The following is a 15,549-nucleotide window of genomic DNA, read 5'->3' as shown; positions in this document are numbered from 1 at the left end:
TTTTATGTAAGTTTGATGTAGTCCGGTTAGACTAAAATACTCTTCACAAGTCAAAAACATATTTCCTTGCTTGCGAACAAGAGATGACCCCTCTTTAAAATGTCATCACAAAACAAAGAAGGCCAAATCGCTCGTCTGCCAGACATGTAGCAAAACACAACTTTAGTGGAGGGGCCAGCACTTTTTCCAAGGGGTAATATCCTTTGGCATTAATCACCCCTGTCATCAATCAGAAGAGCGTGACCGTCCCTCCTTTGAGCCCCCCCTCCTCGTTCCCTGCCGCACACTTTGCAGTCTATCACCATTAGAAAAAGTTGAAAATTCATAAATCAAATGAATGACCTCGGCTATCCTGCCACACGCCATCACAACCTCCCCACTCCTCATCACATCCCCTTCCCCCCCCCCCCCCCCCCCCCCCCCCTCCTGCCAGACCGTACCCCTTTCATCCTCCTCGACCTTCTATCCATCAGAGTTCATCAAACGCGTCAGAAATCAAGAGTGGCTTCCTCAATATTTCCTCATCATCTACCCTCCATCTCCCGGATTTAAAGCCAACACTGACCAGGCCCCACACCCACCTACAATCTGAGGTCACGGGGTCACTGCGAGGTCTCGTGGCTGGTTGGCTGATTGTGTCTTTGTCTCTGCTGGTTTGAAGTTCTGCTAACTTTAGGAGCCTGCTTTCTTGCTTATGTAGGTGGCCCCATGGCCACAGAGTCCTGTGTTTGTCTGATCCCCTCCTGCAGAAGTGAAAAATAGCAGGAAACGTATATCTGTCATTGTCCATTCAGGAGATCACCTGTAAGGAAACGAAGCGGCCAGCAAGTGCTGACACAATCATCCCTGCGCCTAGCAACACATCCTGGTTCCGGCCCAGACGCGAGGGACCGTACAGTACGTCTGAGCTGCTTCACTTCCTGTCCCACAAGGCAGGGGTAGGGGCGGGTTGATGGTAGGTTATCACAGGCTGGACGGGGAATTCTGGAAAGAAAACAAAAAAGTACAGGCTTTGGTGTTAGATATACGATTGAAATTACGGTCAGATGCATTGAGTCAGATCTTATCTACAAGTTTTCCCGAGCTAAAGTCGGAAAACAGACAAACAAAGCAATGGCAGAAAAAAATTTGATCTGTGGATATTTTTGCATGCCAGATTTGAGCAAGAAATCGTTAAGTGTTACATTGCCAAGCTATAAAGCAGGTGTTCCACATAGAAAATGATCTCATACGATATTCTCGACACCTGCTTTCCATTGCTACCTTTAGCCAGAACTCGCGCCGCTAAATGACCTCCTTCAGTCACGCATGTTTTGTGTTGACTGGTGGTTTTTCTTAATCCTGACTCAGCGAATGACCACTGTTTGATCCTCTTTGTTGTTGTGATGTCGTGTTCCTCCCATTACAAAGAGTACCAGGAAACAGTGGCCCCTGGAGAGATGAGAAAGAGACCCTGTTTGTCATGAGCAGAAGTCATACTCGTGATTACAACCCAGCCTTGCACCTGGCGCCCACTGACATGCCAAGTACACACACTTTGGTATCCTCCTCAACCGCACACACACACACACACACACACACACACACACACACACACACACACACACACACGCATGCAAGCTACAGTTAATATCACAAGATGGACAAAAATAGAAAATACACAATGAATCCCACGCGCTACATGTAATAAAACGATTACATTTTAAGAAAGTTTATGGCGACCCCTTGTGAATAAGGGAGCAGAAAGTAGCTTTCTTATATACAAGATTCTTAAGAAAGCATTTGAAGGTTTTACTGCTGTATATAACATAACATTTTTTCTGTGACTTGTATTTATTGATTTATTTTACCACTCTGTAATTTTAGAATAATTTTCCCTGTATTGCCAGAAATATTTTAAAATTCTCTTTTAACAGGAGGTTTCTTCCTGTTAAAAGAGAGTTTTTCCTTCCCACAGTTGCAAAGTGCTTGTTCCTCAGGGATCATCTGATTGCTGGGAACACCAGTCCCCAACTGTTGGGTCTTTACCTTGCAGTAGAACTAGCACTGAAACAACTATTGTTGTGATTTGCCACCACGTAAATAAATATTAACTAATTTTTTACAAATCTTTGAAGTATCTTTTTCATTTTTTCTTTTAGATCCAATCATTATTGTCCAAGCCTTAAATGGTAAGCCGTTCATAATGCCCTCAAGAATAGTACTATGCTCTACTGCGATTTTGTCAGCCAAATGTATTACTACTAAGTTCCACATTCATCATATTGGCTCCAAAAGCATTTTTACTGCACAAAATCATCAGAATCATCAGTGGCTATATAATGGGGATAAATACCTAGTTAAATTATCCATCCATCCATTTTCTTATGCTTATCTAATTCAGAGTCGCAGTAAAGCTGGCACTTATCCCAGCTGCTATAGTGCAAGATGCAGTGTACACCCTGGACAGATCACCAGCCTGTCGCAGGGCTAACACAACAGAAATTACATTTTTATACAGTCAGAATTTGATCTTTTTAATTCAATAATATTTTTAAAATCTAGAAGATCTATGTATTTACTGATATTTTATTTAAACTCAGAGTAAATTGTCTCGGCTGACTGGAATCCTGGTCTTATATCCCCTATGACGTCAGTGATTAAAGATGCTACTATTACAACTCTATGAGCTGAATTGTTTGCAGTTATGTGGAACATCCAGTTATTTCCTCACTTAAGTTTGGAAAACATTTTCAGAGTATGTGTCACTGAGCTTTTTTCCATCTTGTGTCCAGGTCTCTTAGTACATCATTGCTCAGTATTAGGCAGAATAAGATGTAATTTTAGAGGGTTATAGAAATAGCTGTATAAATAGGGATACCAGCTACTCATTTTGTTGTTTGTACCCATTTTCTGACATTTGTCAGTAAATGTGGTAAATGCAAGTAGCAGGAGGTAAAGAGTCTTAGCTGAGTCCATAAAGGAGCTGCGCTTCTGAAATTTCTATCAGCTTTGGAAACATGTTAGACTCTCACCAAAACACATGGAAATAAAAAAAAATGGCTCACATTTGAAAACAAATGCCGAGTGCCTCTGTGCATGAGCAATGCTTTCCAAGGATTTTAATGGGTGAGGGGTCGCATCTCTGAACTTTATTCAGGGGCAGACCACGGGCCAAATGGGAATTTATATTTGTATATGCGCTCACCCAGGAAACATACATTACACTATTACTAAAAATACACTCCAGAAACCACCAAGCATGTTGAATCAAATCCAATTTGGCAACAGCAGATTGTATTGTGTGGTTAAGGCGTTAAAAAAAAGAGAAGTGCTTTGACATCTCGTTTTTGTGCTCACGAGGAGTCACATTGCAAACTGGTGGAATCAAAGACTTGCTGAAAACTTTCAACAGTTTTTTGTCTCCTTTTGAGTTGAAAGAACCGTGAGCAGGGTGTAGCTCCGTATCTTTCATGCTCCTTTTTTCTTTTACTTGCCTCTCCTTTTCTTTGTAGCATTAAAGTTCACTTAGTCTCTTTCTCAATGCCACGGTGTCTTAAACTCCTTTTTAAACACCTTTTTCAAACCTCTTATTCTCACCTTTGAATTCAGGCAAAACTGCAGAGAAAGAATACATTTGGAAAGTGTCTATTATGCTTCTCCTGCACACAGAGTTACAATTGCCTCTTCTGTTTCTGTCTCTGGTGTGCTGGCTGCCAGCTCTGGAGGAGCTCCATTGTCTCTTGGACCAGCACCTGTCACCACAGTGTTAAAATGCAGAGAGAACGGGGCTGTACGGAGAAGGACGCCCTCAGCAGGCCAGTGGATCTGTGTGTAAATGCTCCAGTTTGCACATGCACACACATAAACACACGCACGCGCGCATACTCACGAGTTATTCCTTGTTAAATTGGGGAGGGGTGTGTTGGAGGTATTGTGGAGGTCACCGAAGCTGTGTGTGTATGTGTGTCAGTGTGTATGTGCGATTAATCCACTGAGCAAAGACAGTTTGAGCTGTTAAACAGCTGAGTGTCAAAGGGCTTTTATCAGGGTGAGTGGCGCCTTGACTGACACATGCACACACATTTTTCACACCACTCACACATTAAAGTATAACACAGATTTATCCAATTAGACTCCATTAGCACATATGCACACTCACACGCGCGCCACATAGGCGTCAGAGTGGACGGAACGGATACTTAAAAGAGAAGACGCAACCTCAAAATTCCACATCTGTCTTGTACGTCCAAGACACAGTAAAGCCAGTTGTTGCTACTTCTCACTTTCAGTGTACATGACAAGGGCATGTGATGAGGACATGAAACACCAGTGCATGTGTGTATGCCATCTTAAAGCCTTATTATTAAATGTAACAAGGCTTTAAAATGAGTGTCACTGCTTGGTGGCTACACTGCAAAAAAAGTTCCTGCTTTTCCAGTTCACCGTCTCAGTGTTTAGTTTGATCTTTATAAAAACTGCCCAAATTTCAAAAATGATTTTTTACTTTCATCACACAAACATTCTCCAAGAGTAGGTAATGGATAATCGGTATTATTTAAAGATAACTGGACTTCAATAACTTGAGCTGATTCTATAATATTACACAGCAGTATATTTTTTATCTTTTCACAATACTTTTTTTTTTTTAAAGATACATGCATCTTGGGATCAACTTGAAAGAAAGGCAGATGTGAAATGTAAAAGTGAGATCAGAGGTCAAAGGTGACATGAATAACAGGAGAATTTCATAAATGTTTCCAATACAAATGAAGTCAGTAGAATTTTAAGCAAAGTTTTAAACTTAAAAGACATTATGTGAAGGTTTGATCTTTAACCTTGACGAAGAGGTCAGACGCCCAAAGTAACTTGAAATTTAAAATCCCTATATATTAAGCCTCATATGGTGATATATATTGTCAATACAAACACTAGAAGTAAGAAACATAGTTTTAAACAGTGCTAAATAGCATTATTATTAGTTAGCTCTTCAGCTCAATCTGTTGACCTTGAAGAGAGGTCAGAGGTCAAATGTGACATGATATTTTAAATCTTTATACGGTACTTTCTATATGTTTACAACACACACCTCACTTGTGAGAATCATAGTTGTCATGCAAATAAATCTCATAAACATAAGTTTGAGAGTGGGATGAATAGAACAGCAAGTGGGAAACCAAAGACATTTATTGTGGTTATGTGTGTGCATTAAATATTATTTTTGGAATAACCATAAACTCAACAGTCTTTTTTCTTGTAACACTTGTAAACTACAGTTTCACTGACTGGTAAACTGCTGTGAGTTGTAGTAACTCTGCAATAGCAAGTGTTAGCTACATGTCCATACATCCATGGACAGGAGTCCCTTTGTACATCAGTGCATTTCTCATGTCTGCAACATGCATACATATGTTTACAGAGATGCATACAGCTGAACACACTCTTGTTAATAAAAACACCCTCCTCCCCCAGTGTAACCTACATCTTTATCTAAATAAAGGCATGTTTCAGATTATCATGCTAATGCAAAGCCATTGTTTACCAAACCACTTTCCTCTGCCCCCCCAAGACCCTCCTCCTCCCTCCTTTTCTCCGTCCTGCACCTCCCTCCCTACCCCCATCTCCATCCGGACCTCCTGATTGTACATTTGCAGCCCCCAAGTCCTCCATCCAGCCATTATCTCCTCTTATCTCTTTCTAAGTCCCTGTCGCCCATGCCCAGAAAATGCTCTCATATTGTTACTCAGGAGGAGTTAAGACGCTCTTGGTTGTCCTGAAATGCTCCCAGCAGATGTTTTAACATTTGAGCGCTTTTTATTGCCTGCACTTTCTTCCTTTGAGGGGTGGCGGGAGGGAGAATAGGATAGCAGGGAAGAGAGAGGGGATGGATAGATGGAGGGGAGGTGGTTTTAAACAGTAGAAGGCCAACAGCTGTTTGCTTCTCCCTCCCTGGGTGCATTAACCTCTTTGGCCTTTTTGCAGCAGTGCCAGTACAAGGAACCTCTCAGCATCTGGAGCTTAAGTAGGGCGAAAATATCACTGTTGCTACGGTGAGGGGACAGCAAATCCTGGAAACAGGCTCTAAGATAGGAGAGTGGGTCATGCCACCACAAACGGAGAAGTCACAGCAGGTTGATGAATGTCTTAACATGGGATTATAGGCATTTGCACAAAACAAACAACAAAAAAAAGAAAGAAAGAAAAAAAACCACTTTCAAAATTTAAACAGGCTTCGTTGTACTGCTTCATTATAGAGAAACATCTACAAACATGTAGCTAGACAAAGAAAAAAGAATTGCCCCAAAAAAGAACTTGTCTATGTGACAGAAGGTGTTGAAGGGTTATCGAGATTCTTGTCACATTCATTAATGGTTTCCACTAAATCCACTGATGCCATACATTCAGTGCCTGGAATGGGCTTTATGTGAAGTCAGACAATGACAGTCAAACAAAAGAATAACTTTTATCAACAAAACTATAAACATGTAAGACAAACAACTCTGGCTGTTGTTCATCTGTAGCGAGTGTAGGCTGCCAGGCTGCTGTTTACCTGAGCTGTTGTTCACGTCTATTTACTGTGGAGGATTCTGTGAAACGTGTTGAAAGGAGTCTGATATGAGTCTATGAGTCAGTGAAGCTCACTTCTCTCCATTGGCAGTGATACTGAGGTGAGTTGTTAAGGATATGCTGAACTTTTTTCTTGGTAACCGCTGCTGTTTTTGCTGCTTTTAGATTCAGTTAGCTTCTGTTAGTCTCTGTTAGCTGCTGTTAGCTGGCATCAGAGAAGCTTTCTTTGACGTGAATGTGATGTTGTTGGACTCTTAAATAAACTCTTATACAATGTGAGAATCTAATGAACATAATGAAAAACTGTTTATCAGACAGAAAGTGTGATTTTTATTTTTTGCTCAAGCTTAACATTAGCTGGCATAATGTTATTTTATAACCAACTGTTTAGCTAAGCTAGCTTGTTGACAGCTGCCTGGAGAAGGGAGGATCGCATGTTTAACCTGCTGTCAATAAGCAATTGCAATAATTTTGGAAATAAATAAGCATTTTTATGCATCTTGTATAAACTGATGCACACTTCAATGGATTTTTAATGGATTAATTCTAAGTTTATGATAATGCAATCGACTTGTTGGAAGACATAATTGTATGCTGTATTGTATATTTATAAGTTTAACACAATTTGTTTCTTTTAAACAGTATCAAAAAAGGACTGGCTGTACCTTTAAGCCATGTGCAATGTGACAGTTGTCACTTTAAGAAGCGTTAAAATCGAGCACAGTGTTAGTTAATTTCAAAAAGGAGAGCAGCAGCAGAATACAGCTTACAGTGAGAAAACAAACAAAATGAAAAATTAAGTTGTTCTCCTTTAAGAATCACACAAAGCAATAACTGAGTAAAAGTTCTATGTCTTGTCAACATACCTTTTATTTGCATGTAATACGTGAAACAGGTAATCAGAGATGGGCAGTAACACGTAATCCGATTACTTTTTTCAAGTAATGAGTAAAGTAAGGGATTACTGTTGCAAAAACGGTAATTAGATTACCGTTACTTTCCCGTAGGAACGCTGCGTTACTGCGTTACTAAAACCATGATTTTTTTTGCGAGAATGTCTCATGACAGTGACGTAAGCGAGTGCGACGTTCCTGACAACAGCTGTGTGCAGATCAACAATGGATCACATATCGAGTGCGGGAGAGAGTATGAGCGTGCAGCGTTTAAAGCGTGGAAGTACTGACCTTACTTTGAGTTTGAGTCCATAAAAAGTGACAAAAACATTAGTGGCTGTTGTGCGTGGGAAGAAAACTTCTTTTTACAGCGAAAAAAACCCCTAAACTTCCAAGCAAGCACCGAGTGCGCAACAACGTAATGGGAAACTCACAGAGAAACTGCGGATTCTTCCACTGACCGGCACACCTGCACCAGGGTAAACCTCCGCCTACGCCACTCCTACTTTACAGGTGAAAATAGAGCAAAAGGACCGCTAGTCTTTGATTTTATTTATTTTCTGCTGTGTTTTACTTGCATCTATTTGAAAGATTGAGTGTAAACACAAAAAATAAATAAATTATGTGCTGGAATGTGCAGAAAATAGGTTTAAATATTAAGCAAATTTCTTCCAGTCAGTGAATGTTGCATATAATTACATTTTTGCTTGATGCATAAAGTTAAAAGATTAAAACTAATAAAACAAGTTTTAAAAAGGGACTTTTCCATTTGATTACATTTTGTATGATGGATTATGTAGAAAAAGTAGAATTGGGCTGAAAGATCTATCGCTTTATCACCTATTCAGGTTGTAAATCGTGTTTTTAAAAAGTAACTAAGTAACTAAGTAATTCATTACTTTTAAAAATAAGTAATCAGTAAAGTAACAGGATTACTTTTTTGGGGAAGTAATCAGTAATTAGTTACTGATTACTTTTTTCAAGTAACTTGACCAACACTGCAGGTAATTTTCCCATAATATTGTAAAACCACAGAAACCATAATACTATGTTAGATACAGTGGGGCAAAAAAGTATTTAGTCAGCCACCGATTGTGCAAGTTCCCCCATTTAAAATGATGACAGAGGTCAGTAATTTGCACCAGAGGTACACTTCAACTGTGAGAGACAGAATGTGAAAAAAAAATCCATGAATTCACATGGTAGGATTTGTAAAGAATTTATTCGTAAATTAGGGTGGAAAATAAGTATTTGGTCACCTCAAACAAGGAAAATCTCTGGCTCTCACAGACCTGTAACGTCTTCTGTAAGAAGCTTTTCTGTCCCCCACTCGTTACCTGTATGAATGGCACCTGTTTGAACTCATCATCTGTATAAAAGACACCTGTCCACAGCCTCAAACAGTCAGACTCCAAACTCCGCCATGGCCAAGACCAAAGAGCTTTCGAAGGACACCAGGAAAAGTATTGTAGACCTGCACCAGACTGGGAAGAGTGAATCTACAATAGGCAAGCAGCTTGGTGTGAAAAAATCAACTGTGGGAGCAATCATCAGAAAATGGAAGACATACAAGACCACTGATAATCTCCCTCGATCTGGGGCTCCACGCAAGATCTCATCCCGTGGGGTCAAAATGATCATGAGAACGGTGAGCAAAGATCCCAGAACCACACGGGGGGACCTGGTGAATGACCTGCAGAGAGCTGGGACCAAAGTAACAAAGGTCACCATCAGTAACACACTACAACGGCAGGGAATCAAATCCCGCAGTGCCAGACGTGTTCCGCTGCTGAAGCCAGTGCATGTCCAGGCCCGTCTGAAGTTTGCCAGAGAGCACATGGATGATACAGCAGAGGATTGGGAGAATGTCATGTGGTCAGATGAAACCAAAGTAGAACTTTTTGGTATAAACTCAACTCGTCGTGTTTGGAGGAAGAAGAATACTGAGTTGCATCCTAAGAACACCATACCTACTGTGAAGCATGGGGGTGGAAACATCATGCTATGGGGCTGTTTTTCTGCCAAGGGGACAGGACGACTGATCCGTGTTAAGGACAGAATGAATGGGGCCATGTATCGTGAGATTTTGAGCCAAAACCTCCTTCCGTCAGTGAGAACTTTGAAGATGAAACGAGGCTGGGTCTTCCAACATGACAATGATCCAAAACACACCGCCCGGGCAACAAAGGAGTGGCTCCGTAAGAAGCATTTGAAAGTCCTGGAGTGGCCTAGCCAGTCTCCAGACCTCAACCCCATAGAAAATCTGTGGCGGGAGTTGAAAGTCCGTGTTGCTCGGCGACAGCCCCAAAACATCACTGCTCTCGAGAAGATCTGCATGGAGGAATGGGCCAAAATACCAGCTACTGTGTGTGCAAACCTGGTAAAGACCTATAGTAAACGTTTGATCTCTGTTATTGCCAACAAAGGTTATGTTACAAAGTATTGAGTTGTATTTTTGTTATTGACCAAATACTTATTTTCCGCCCTGATTTACGAATAAATTCTTTACAAATCCTACCATGTGGATTCATGGATTTTTTTTTCACATTCTGTCTCTCACAGTTGAAGTGTACCTCTGGTGCAAATTACTGACCTCTGTCATCATTTTAAGTGGGGGAACTTGCACAATCGGTGGCTGACTAAATACTTTTTTGCCCCACTGCATGTATTAATATGTTTAAAGCAATTACATTACTTCAGTTACTGTGTCATAGTCCTCTAGTTTGTTTTGTTTTTATATACAAGCCCCCAGTTAAATGGCAAACAGAAGGTGAAGAGAAATCCACCTGAAGCAGTAATTGCAGAGTGTGTGAGACGAACATGAAGGCATACATATACACACACACGCAAGTCAGTCACCATTCAGCAGGCACCACTTTGAACGTCCAAAGTGTACCTTTTCTTGAGTAAACAGGCTGATTGTCTGCGCTTCTCTCATCCCCTCGGCAGCTGCTTCTCCTTAAGCCTCTGCCATCGCCGTCATCATTACCATCATCATCATCTTTATAATCACCCCGCTTAAACACAAGACAACAAAGGTTGAGGCACACAATGGGCCCCAGTGGCTTTGAGGAACATATCAAGGCTTAGTGAGAGAAAAGACAGAACGTTCACTGTCTTTATTTGAATAGGTAGCCTTTGCCTCATGCAGGGCTTGGCCCTTTCTTCATCTTTACTCAGTATTGGGTGTTGTATGCTCAAGGGAAAGGTGTGCGAGTGTGGGTGGGTGAGAGCATGACAATAGGGGCAGGTGCTCCTGAGTTTACCTTCATACAGTTTGTTAGCTCAGGGAAAGGACACACAAACACACAATGCTCATGGAGACGCGTTTTCTCTTGGACATTCGTCTGTCGTCTGTGTCATCATGGCCTCTTCCTTTTGAAATGAAATGTATGTGTATCATATTGCTCATATCTGAAAGTGATAGTGCTTTCTAAGCTTCACCGTTGATGACAGGAGCTCATTTTCTTTGTTGATACATGCAAGTTAAATCAGGTTATTTAATGTTTTGAAGTGACACTCAGTGGTTTATATGTCAAAAAACAGCTGCAAAGATGTCCTAAGTGTTTCTGGTTAGAACTTAAAGTCTGGAGTGCATGAAAGGTACAAATATTAAAAGACACACTTTTTAAATTGTGTAACATGTAAGATTCCAGGATTTTGGACCATACTGTACAAAAAAGTCAGCAGCATCTCAGGCTTTGCTGGGCCAGTTACAATGAATCTGAATAAACAATTTGAGAAAATCGCCAACTCTGTGTAACAACTAACAGGTTGTGTAAAGCAGTAAATTAAGTCATATTTCTGTACTTGCTAACTTGACAAGAAGCAGAAATATTAAACAGTTTGAAAAAAAAAAACAGCCAGAGAGTGAAGTTCAAACCCTGCCAGCTTTCATACTTCTGCACATCTGGCCAGTTGCTCTGTGAAGTTGGTTTTGAGATTGTCAGACAGACTCCTAACTCCAACTGTTTCACCATCGGATCCATATTTATGATGGAGTTCTTCCCAAGACAGCGTTTAGATTTTTTTAAACTACTACTGCTGTCAATTTTTGAATGCACAAACCAGTACCTTTCACCCAGTTTCTATAAACCATTGTTTATTGTCTTATTGTGCCACAAGTTGAATTAAGAATCGTTAAATGTAATTAGTGTGCGCATTTTAAAGACAAAATCTCTATGCCTTTTTTTGATGGTCCTTATTTACCTCTACTTCTTGAAAAGCAAGTAGCATTGAGTCATTTTCTGGCAGCCATAGGAGATGAGGCCTGAAATTGCAGGAGTACACACTTCTAGGGCCAAGTCTCATACGGCAGCACAGCTAGAAATTAATTAAAAAGGGATGACAGTGAGAGAGGGCAAGGGAGAAAGAGAGGGAGGGCAAGAGAGAGAAAGTGAGAGGGACTAATGGAAAGGGATGACAAGAAAAATAAAACCATGCACAATAACAGGGTGTTGTGCGAAAGCATTGCTACATGTGTGCGCCTGCGTGCTGGTTTGCATGGAGCAGTTGTCCTGCCACAGACAGCACGATCCTGACACAAATCCTTGGTAAGGGTCCTTTTCCTGCCCTCCCTCTCTTGCTCTTTTCTCTTTGCCATCAGTAAATCCGGGTTTCACTACAACTTAAGCACTTAGCTGTAATCCCCATGAAGAGGCGATAGCCCTGCACAAGTCACTTTTCGACCATTAAAGGCATACAATAGGGGCGTGTTAGGGACTCACTTAAATGGATTGAGCACAAAGCCTGTGCTTGATAAGTTTTTAGCAGGGAAGAATCCGCCATTTACACCCCTCCTTTTGTGCATTCTCTTAGATGTACTTGTCTCAGCAGTCTAAGCCGATTTTATCCCTTTTTTTGCATTTGTTTAAATCCTGCAAAACAGAAAGGCTTTAGAATATGTCCTATTTCCTTCTTTCTCCCTCTCCCAGTTTTTTTTAAACAAATGTCACGGTGAAAGATTTACAATGGAGTATATCTCTATCCACTTCCTACAAGCTAAACACAGGGGAGGATGGCCTCTTCTTGATATTTCCAAAGCTCTCCCTTCAAATTAAGCCACTGTTTCTAATCTTTTAACATGGAGCGTCAGTCGGACTGAGGGGAAGAATTTTGATACGCTTCTCCCCCTTGGACGAAGGCTACAGAGGAAGTGGACTCCAGACTCTTCGGAAAACACTAATACCCATCATCCCATGGGGACATGGAAGAATGTGTTCTGATGCTGCTTATCAAAGCAAGAACACTGAAACGCAAGCAGCCAAGTAAAGAGGCCAGGGACAAAACAAGCATTGTAACTGTCCCTCATTTGGACACTGACCATAAAAGAACACTCAGGAAGACAATCCACTGTTCTATGTAGTACGTGAAATCAATTAAGGTTAGGGCCCATGGAAAACTGGAGCAGAGAATCACTCTGGGTAAGCTCACTGTTCCGAATTGTTGGAAAGAGGGAACACTGAATACTCAAGGACAGGAGGATACTTTCTGGGATGTCTGGAGGTCATTCCATATAACAAGTCTCTCCTCAGTCTACCAGCATTAAAGTCTAGTTTAATGGTAAGCAGCGAACATAATGATAAAAAAGCATAACGTTTATTGAGGCACGCTTAGCCTCAGTCTCAGTAGATCAGTCCACTGTCAGTGCCTGGTTACCTCAGGTGATGGCTCTGCAGATACCCTTTAACACATTTGGCAAATGTATCTGCAAACCACTTTGCAACCCACCTCCATCCCCCATCTCCTCTTTTCCTGTCAGTGCCATATCAGCTGTCAGTGGTGCTGCTGCTGCTCTCCCCTCCTCTGGCCAGTGGTCAGTGGCCCTTTGGCACCAAATATAAATGACTACAGATGGAAATCAGTCACTGTTGTCTACAGTGGTTCTGAATGAAGTTTATTATGCTATGTTTGTACTTTGCACTTGCTTGGTTGCATTTACTCTAGGACTCTTAAAAGGAAAGAAGAAAGTGCTTTTAACCGAATCAGATAAAGTGTGAGAGAGCAGAGATAGGGGTGGAAGCTAGAGGGAGATTGCTAAGTCGTTGAGAGCCTATCTAATCCGGAGGTTTCCCACTGCCACCATGTCTTAAAGCAGATCTCAGTAGGAGGTGATGAGATGCTCCTTGGGGCTCAGGACCCTAATGGTTTGATTAAGCTCATCCAGGCTTGTACTGAAGCGACTTAACCTCCATTTAAGGGCTAGACAAAGACGGGGCCGCAGGGATGAATAAGAGTATTAAATCTGACTGCCAGGCTCAGAAACATACAGATGTAGCTCATACACAGTGTATACAATCACACACAGGGATTCAAGCATTGTACAATGTGTATATATATGTGCATCTACAATATATGCAAAGCTACAATGCCTTTGTTTACTGAGCAAGTTTTAGTGAGTAAAGTAAAGTAGAGTAAAACCGTCTACTTTAAGCAATGTGTTGGCACATTAAGGGTTAAGGCTGCCATCTCTCTATCCCTGACTTTTCTGGCTGGGCTATAAGGCTACTAAGTAGCAGCTGTCCACCTGGCGAAGGAAGAAGCTTCTACTGACACAGACTCGCAAACAGTTCACGCACACACACATATCACAAACACGCTAACAGAGACATAGACATATATGCCCTCTTGAGGAGAAAACAGTGCTGAAACTCCACCTCATACAAGCCTGTTGGTTTGTGCACAATAAATAATAATAACACAGACACTTTTTGCGGAGGAGAGGCCCAGATGGTCAGGGAAGGGAGCAGTGCCCATGTCGGTGAGAGAGAAAAGAGAGAAAGCGAGCTAGGGAAAGAGTGAAATAGCTGGAAAAAAAGAGGCAAGGGGACACGTGCCAGAACCAAGTGGAGGAGCTGAAACAGGAAGACAACATCACACCAGCTTGGCCAGCCAGAGCTGCAGACAGAGAAAGGGGCCATCTATGTTTTCAAACACACACAGTCTGTAATCACATGCTTCTGCTAAACTGCAGCCTTTAAGGTCTTTAGGGCAACAGTAAAGGATTTAAAGGAAGAGCTTAGCATTATCTAAAAATTTAATTAATTTATTTTCATTAGTTACACGGAAGGTGAATACCAGTAAAGATACTGATACTGTGCACAAAAGCGGAATACAACAGGAAATAGCAGTTTCATGTCCCAAAAAAAAGGAAAAGGAACCGACAAATACACTAGACTGTATGCTGAATTGTATTCAAATAGCTATGCATGCATGCAAAAAACAAAACAAACTCCTCCCCCCAAAAATCACAGCACCGTGATTACGGAGGGATCATAGATTGCGCAGAACTTCAACAAGTTATTGTTGAAGTTCTGCTTGTACTTTTTTCCTACTGCTGGATGTCTAAGGCTGCACCTAAGCCCCTTGTACAGGAACCTCAAAGATCTTCTTTTGGTCTCTATCCAGAGCTCATAGCGAATGGAACATAAATGAACTGGTAAATTGAAAGCTTCAGCTTGCATCTCAGCTCTCAGCTATTTGCTATAACACACCATTGCTAACATTACTGATGCTGCACAGATCATATTGTTCATCTTACGCTACTTCTGAACAAGCTACAGAAGTACTTAAACCTCTTTGCTTGGGGCAGCAACTCTCTGCCACCTAGCCTGGGTTTGAGATCCATGAAAATCAGAAACAGCACCAGCGAGGGGCAACTTAGCTGAGCCCAAGACCAACTGAAAACATACACACTTCATATAAGGACTGGATAGCATGTAACACATGCCCTGAAATCTCACGGTCCCAAATTTCCCTCAGCAGGGTCTCTGAGGGCACATGAGCATAAGCCTCCTCCAATTCCACATTACATGTCTAGACTGGATGCATAAACACCCATGACCCTCATACCAGTTCCATAAGTGTATGAGATCCGCTGTTCCACAGTGAGCTTAAGATGCACAGTGTAAATAACCTTTGGAGTGGTTGCTTTCAAATCTGGACAAAGACAACACCTGCTTTTCTTTATGTTAAAGTAGGCCAACAGTTGCTCTGACTCCAGCCGTGAGCTAAAAGTGAACACGAAAAGGCCGGTCGTCTTAAATAACAATTCTTTAAGTAGACAAAGTGTATTTTATTTATGAAACTAAAATGAACTACAACATTTCCA

The sequence above is a fragment of the Maylandia zebra genome, linkage group LG15, assembly GCF_041146795.1.
Source record: "Maylandia zebra isolate NMK-2024a linkage group LG15, Mzebra_GT3a, whole genome shotgun sequence".
NCBI classification, from domain to species: domain Eukaryota; kingdom Metazoa; phylum Chordata; class Actinopteri; order Cichliformes; family Cichlidae; genus Maylandia; species Maylandia zebra.
This window is presented reverse-complemented; position numbering follows the sequence as displayed.